Source organism: Leptonychotes weddellii, chromosome 3 (assembly GCF_054177405.1).
Source record: "Leptonychotes weddellii isolate Sample4059 chromosome 3, ASM5417740v2, whole genome shotgun sequence".
Taxonomy (NCBI): Eukaryota; Metazoa; Chordata; class Mammalia; order Carnivora; family Phocidae; genus Leptonychotes; species Leptonychotes weddellii.
Genome location: NC_138371.1, coordinates 83,791,807 through 83,799,246, shown reverse-complemented (window position 1 = coordinate 83,799,246; position 7,440 = coordinate 83,791,807).

Genomic DNA, 7,440 nt, shown 5'->3' with positions numbered 1-7,440 from the left:
TATGTATAATTTATGAAAAATCCATGTACCGGCTTTTGTGCAGACACGAGTTTTCAGTTCCTTTGGACAAATACCAAAGAGTATGATTGCTTTATACTTTTCTAAGAGCATGTTTACTTTTCTAAGAAACTGCCAAACTGTCTTCCAAACTGGCTGTATCAAAATTTTGCATTCCTACCAGCAATGAATGAAGAGTCCCTGCTGCTCCACATCCTCACCAGCATTTGGTGGTGTCAGTGTTCCAGATTTTGGTCACTTAGTAGATATATAGTGGAATAGCATTTTAATTTGCATTTTCCTGATGACATGTGGAACATTTCCTCATGTCTTTTCTGATTTCATTGTTTAAATTCTATAGGAACCTTTTTTCCTTTTATAAAAACAATTAATAAAGGTTTCCTTTAAAGGGGGAAACAACTGGCTCAAAGCAAATATGCCAAGATGTAACAGTGGTTAGTTTGGACTAGGAAATATGAATTATCCTATTTTCTATTTTTCCAGTGTTTTTAAATTAAAAAAAATAAAGGTATTTGAGTAACTATGTAACCAACTCCACCTGGGACAGATGAGATCTAGGTATGAGCTGAGATATTCCTCACACTTACTCATTTTCCTCTAGATTTCTCAGCTTCATCTCTACTCCTGACCACATTTTGTCAGAGCCTAAAAGGGCTAAGAAAACCCTTTGACCCAGTGTGTTGACCACGCCTACCCAATGAGATGTAGGCGCGGGGTCTTTTGCTTCCTCTTATTCTATCCCAACAAAGCTGCATTGCAAGAACTGCCCCTCCTGATCTTCAGTCTGCTATACTTACATTTTCTCTTTCCCATACCAATCTGCCTTTAAAAAAAATATTTCCCAGTAACAACCAGAGTATTTAGGGGACAATGGGAGCAGAGTCCTGAACAAGTAAAATCCTCATGTTAAGTCTGTAAGGTCAGCATGGCAGACCCTGTTGTCACCACTAAAAACTTAAGCCTATAGACAAGCATTAGTTCTGAGAGATTTCAAATTTCTTAGCATTAACATTTTGTGATAAGGCTGGTGGGAAAGAAAAAAAAAGAAAAAAGAAACATGCAAAAATAACTCTGCCTTTTTTGTGTTGGTTTTGTTTTTTAAATTTTATTATGTTATGTTAATCACCATACATTACATCATTAGTTTTTGCTGTAGTGTTCCATGATTCATTGTTTGTGTATAACACCCAGTGCTCCATTCAATATGTGCCCTCTTTAATACCCATCACCAGGCTAACTCATCCCTCCATCACTCTCTGCCTTAAGTTAAACACTTGAGAAATGAAAACATAGGAGAAAAGAGGGAGGGGGAAAAAGTAGATCCACAATGTCCCATTTGTTCCTATGGGGTGCTGATAAAAGGAGCATACGAGGAGGCTGGCTGCCCTGTGATTCCCTAGGTTCTAGGGAGTGGGTGATAGGGGGTGGCTCTTGGATCTCCCCGCCATTTCACTGTTTATTCCCAGGGTGAGGTTTTGTGGGTGACTTTTAATAAACTTTAGACATAGTTTATATCCCAGTGCTTGTTTGCTGACATTCAAGCAGCTTTCTGTTTGATAATTCTCATTGTTTTATATGCTAAGCTGAAGAAATCACCTTAGCAAGGCAGAACAAACATCCAGTGATTAAAGGCCTAGGTCCCAGGCATTATCAATAGCCCAGCAGTGCTTACTGCATGGAAGAGTGCTAAACTCCAAATTAAATGCCTCATCAAAAGGCCCACCTAATCCCAGGCCTTCACAAAATCATGTAACATCTGCCATCCCAGCTCAGCTTTGAGGACTGTGACATCAGGATAGGGCCTAGTGCATGCCTGGGACTCTTCATAGTTGAATAAAAATGTTTCCACGGGGAAGAAAAAGCATAGAGTTACATACTCAGTTTGGAGGCTGGACAAGTCCTAAAAGATCAACTTTCCTCAGAAATGCTATGGAATTGGACAAATCAGAATCAACCAGAAAATCTACCCTGGTTTCCTAGATTCTTAATATCTATATCCTTAATACATTCAAGGACAGAAATAATGTGAATTTCTATGTTCAATAACCAAATGGTTTTTTTTAAGCCTCTGGGAATTCACTGAAAATGACAGTAATTTGAAACACAAGATGAGTAGTAGTAGACTATATGGGCTGTAAGTTTCCTAAGCTCCTACTTCTATCTGGGAGACTTTTGCTGCCCAATTTAACCTCCCTGGGTCTTCATTTCCTCCTTTATAAAGTGAGGATGTCCAACCTGGAGAATTTTTGTAAGGATAAGAGAAATGCGTGCAATAAACTTAGCACAATGCCCAGCATACAGTAGGGACACAGTAAGTGATGAAATATTATCTTTATTTTTTCAGGCCAATCCTAATAGCCAGATCAGAAAAACAGAAGCAATTTTAGCCATGTAACATCCGTGTGTTTAAAATATCAGGAACAAATCGTTACTTTATCAAGAAGGTATGTGTTACTGATATTGGTTCAAGTTCTGCTATTGCCCCAGTTTACAGGTGAAATAAGGGGTAAGTTTTGCAACACAGATGAAAGAAATCACCAAGAAAAAAAGGGAGACTCCATGACCTGGAAGAGGAGAAGGGAGGTCTTTCTCTAAACCACACTGCCTCAGCCCACAGAGAGGGTACCTGGAGAGACGCAAGAGTGAGGAGCAGAGGGGATCCTGGGGCAGTTTTGTGGCCATTACCTTGTAATCACTTTCTCAGTCCGAGAATCGGCAGTAATGGTGTTTAGCAGTTTTCTACAGCACCCCATTTATTCTCTTTACATCCTGTTCTCCCATAGGTACCACATTTTGAAGTTATTCCAGAATTTTAGGTTCCACGAAATTATTCTGCAGACATGACAGGATCTGCTCTTAATACCAATGTTTTCTGTTTGGCGCCCCGGGTAACATTTCCCCATCCCAGGCAAAGAAATCCACATCTGAGGCAGATCAGAGCCTGCGCATATGGGACAGAAGTTCAGATCCTCTCATTCCTCGCTAATTGTCATTGGAGTCCAAAGCCTTCCTGAGAGTGGCTCCACTTCACTCACCAGGACTTTGAGCTAGGCTATGCCTCTGGAATTCACAATTAGAATAAGGAAGTCAGATCGAACAATTCTAGAAGAGCCCTGTTTAAAAAGGATGCACACTGTTTCCACATAATGTGGCAATCATTCGTACCCGGCAGACACCATGTTGTGAGGTGAGAACGTGTATTATTTATCTCATTTTAAAAAGAATGTGTAAAGTTTTTTCCTCAAAAGATATATCCCAAACTCCAAACTCTTAATAGTGTAGAGAGCAAGATGGAGAAAAGTGCACAAGAATTTTCCTGTCATTTTATTTTTTCTGTGTGGTTGATAAATTGAGGTACTTACCCAGAATATAAACAGGTTAAAACGTACACACTGGAGAACTAGTGGTTTTGCTCATTTTGCAAAGGTACTGATAACTGATAGCACTCTGATCAGAAAGGCAGGTTGGCCCAATTAGGTCTTTAATGTCAGTCAAATGGACCTCTAAGAAAAAAGCTTGAACTTATTTAAAATTCAACCAACATTTTTAGTGCCTATTCTCTGCCCGCCAGTCGACATACAAAGATGAACCAGATTTGGTCTGTGCTTTCCAACTGTGTAACCATAATAATCTGAGCAAGGATAACATCAACAGTACTACTAGTTGTTGAATTCATACCAAAGGCTTGGCCCTGCGTTGAGCCTTTCATGCACATTCTCATACAGAAACTTGAGGTTAACCACTTTACAGACAATAAATTGAGACTGGAGAGTTAAATGAACTTCCCGAAGGGTTTCATAACGTGGATTTTACTATGATTCGGGTCTGGGGGAGCCAACAATTCAGAAGACAACCGTAATTGAAAAGACAGTTTGTTACTCACAGTTCCCAAGAGAAGGAGGCGGCAGGCCAAGGACAGCGCACAGGGACACGCCAGGATTGACTAGGAGGCGGAGAGAGTGGGAGGTAAACGGGGGCAAGATCCTTTATTGTGTTTTCTGTGGGCGGGAATAGGTAAGGTAAGCAGGTTTAGGATTGGCTAGTTGGAACAGTTTCCATTGGCTCTAAGGTGGATGGGCTTCCCCTAGTTGTCCGGTACCTGGCCTTCAGTGATTAGGCCTGGGGGAATAGTGGTCTGGAGCAAAAAAGCCCCATAAAGGAGGCTGTTGGGAATACAGACTCCAGGTTGGCTGCTTTGCAGATAAAAGGAGCCTTGCCAGCTGAGTCCTTTACTAACTCTAGGAATTGGCTCAACCTGGGAGAGGCAGTCTTTCCAGGGACCCTAGATATCAAAATATCAGAAACACATGTTAATACCTGAGGTCACAAAGCTGAAAAGACCGACAGAATTTGATCTCAGGTCTAGCTACAGAGCAATCAATCCCTTAAGGACGATTCTATTTCCCTGGGCAGGGGAATGCCATAGTATTCCTTCATTCCTTGTGTTCTCTGTCCAGTTTACTCCACTCAGCAGCAAGCAATTCAGAAAGAATGCTAGTTTTCCATTCATCCCTATAAAGAGAAGCAGGATCTGGTTCTTTGGAATTAAATCCTGCTGCCTCTACCAACTAGTTTTTCACTGAGCTTCAGTTTTTCTCACTTGCAAAGAAGGAAGGAATAATGCTTACTTGAAGAGTTGTTTTAGAGAATAGAATATGTATTAGCACACTTTTTAGACTATCGTAAGTGCTCAATAAGCACTATCTGCTTAAGAATTAGCCGGGGGGTGGGGGAGGGAAGAATTACCCAGGGAAGTTCCCTGTCTGTGAAGTTCTTTTTGGCACAGAAACATTAGCAGATCCTTAAATACTTTAAATGAGTGTAGTAACAGTGATGTTTGGACAGAAAATACCGTTATGGACTGAATGTTTGTGTGCCCCTCCAAATTCCCACATTGAAGCCCTAATACCAACGTGAAGGTATTTGTAAATGAGGACTTTGGGAGGTGATTAGGATTATATTAGGTCTTGAGAGTGGGGCCCTCATGATGGGAATTATGCCTTTATAAACAGAAGAGACACTAGATCCCCCTATCTCTGTGAGGTCATAGGGAGAAGACTGCCTTCTGCAAACCAGGAAGAGGGTCTCAGCAGATGGGACCATGGCATTCTGTAACAGTTGCAGCTGGAATGAAGACTAGTGCTCAGATCCTTCTAGGTAAAGAAATTCATCTTTTACTAGATTGTATAGAATCATAAAAGCATCACAATCAGGACAAAGTTCTAGAGAGCATCTATAATTTAGTAAGCAGTCTTAAGGGAATTAAATGGCTTTCCCCCTTCCCCCAAATCCTGTCTTTAAAATGGCAGCCAATACTCTAACAGAAGTCCTTGGATTTAATTCCCAGTACAGGTGTTCTCCTCCATCCTGTGGCCAAGGTTGGTTTTGTATTTACAATAAAATGGCAGCAACATAAGAAAATATGATATGAGGTATGGAAAAGTGTATTTCTCCTTATGTAATGTTCTGTACTCATCACTTGGGACTGGGGATTCCAAATATTACACTCATTCCTCTGGGTTAAGAGGATGGCTCCTTATTGTCCTTGTTAAGATGCTCACAGCTAATCTGATGGTAGCACCATGCACAAAACTAGTCACAGAATTAAACAGGGCATGAGCCCTCAGCCAGGTGGCTATGGTTCATTTCTTTTCACTTCAATCCTACCACCTCTGACCCCACAGCTATAGATAATTGGTTACCTGGCCAATCCATCAGCCTAAACAGCTGAGTAAGTGGTGGTATTTATTGAGAAGAAGGGGAGGTTTGGGAGGTCAGGTTGGGAATTGTTGGACATCTAGAAAAATTAATAACAACCCATATATATAGGTTTTACCTCCAAAATATATGTCCAGATAGTTCCTTAATTGTATCCTGAAAAATAGTTTTGTTTTGTTTTTTAAATTGACTGTTGCTGGATCATTATGGACTGGAAATAAAAAGGGATACTTGAGAGAGGAGCAGGAAGGCTGAATGTCCACAAACCAGGATGCGGTGTTTGAAGGCATCTCACCTCATTATATTTGGGGTGTTAGCTGCAAGGAGTCACACAAGACTCTCCACAGGAGAGCTGCAGTGCCCATTCCAGGTGGGGAACTTCTGCTGGGACCTTGAGGTGCCAGCCCAGGAAGGACGTCCTTGGTCAGGCCCTGAGACAGAAGCCCTAGGCATCGGAGTGCAGGTTAAGAGCTCTGCATTCCATCATTGTGAGATTCCCTGAGAGGGTTAGGCCCCAGGTTGTTTTCCTGAAAGGAGTCTTAGAGGTCATCTACTTAAATTACTTTGATGAGTAGCTGATGTGCAATTGAATATGCTTTCAAAAGTTTTTAAAGATTTTTTGACCTTGCTTTTATACCTATTTTGCAGCCTAAAGAGTCAGTATGGTGCAGTGGTTAATGGAATGGATCTTTATAACTGAACAGATTGGTGCTAAAACCCCATGTCTGTCACTGAGCAAATTCCACTACAAATCTTGGAACTACAGTCTCCTAATATGTAAAATGTGGAAATAAAACCTACCTCATGTAATTGTTGCAAATTTTAAATAAACCGGTACAAGAATTTAGCACGGAACCTAAATCAGTGGAAGTGTTAAGTGTTGCTGTTGTCCTGGTTATGATTCTTATGTCAACGTGCTGGTGCTGGATCATTGTAGAAACATGAATGGACTGAATAAAATGACCCATTAACTGAATCCAGTTACTGATTTTATTACTGTGTCTTACTATTTTGTCTGACTTGACCACTTGTTTTGTTTTCATCTAGACCAAGTGTCCGTAAATAATAGGGGTTAATCCATCCTACTGAGCTGATAAATCACTTTAAGCAGGTATTCTCTTGGCTCCATCCTCATCTACATTCTCAATTCTTTGTACTTTGTCTTCAGAGGGAAGTTTGTAAGCACAGTGAGAAGATTCATAATTAGAAGGCTTATGTAACCTTAATATACCATTATAAGATGATTAAAAATGTTGATATACCATAGCAGAAGATGAAATGGGACCCTTGCATTATATTTTTCTGAAATGACCAAACAGGTAACACTGGTGCGATAAAATTAAGTCTAGAATTGGTCTTCACTTTATGAACTTAAAGCCAATGAAACAAGATTTTTGTTCTCTTTAAATTCTTCCTATTAGGTTTTTAACTTCCTCCTGTTCTTCCACAGAGCCCAAGTAGTCAGTGTTTTCTGTCACCCTGAAACTTCTGGCTCTGGGCACTACAAAGCTCCTTTAATGTTTTATTGGTAAGTTATGTGTGATGGAGGTCACTTTCTGTGTAAATTGCCCTGTGTCCTTTCCCAGATAGTCTCTCCTTCTGCCTTGGAATACTCCCATTATGCCAGGTAATCGAGAAGGAACCTGGTGAGAAAAAGTGCATTTTCTTTCTTTTCTCTCTCTCTTTCTCTTTCTCTCTCTCTCT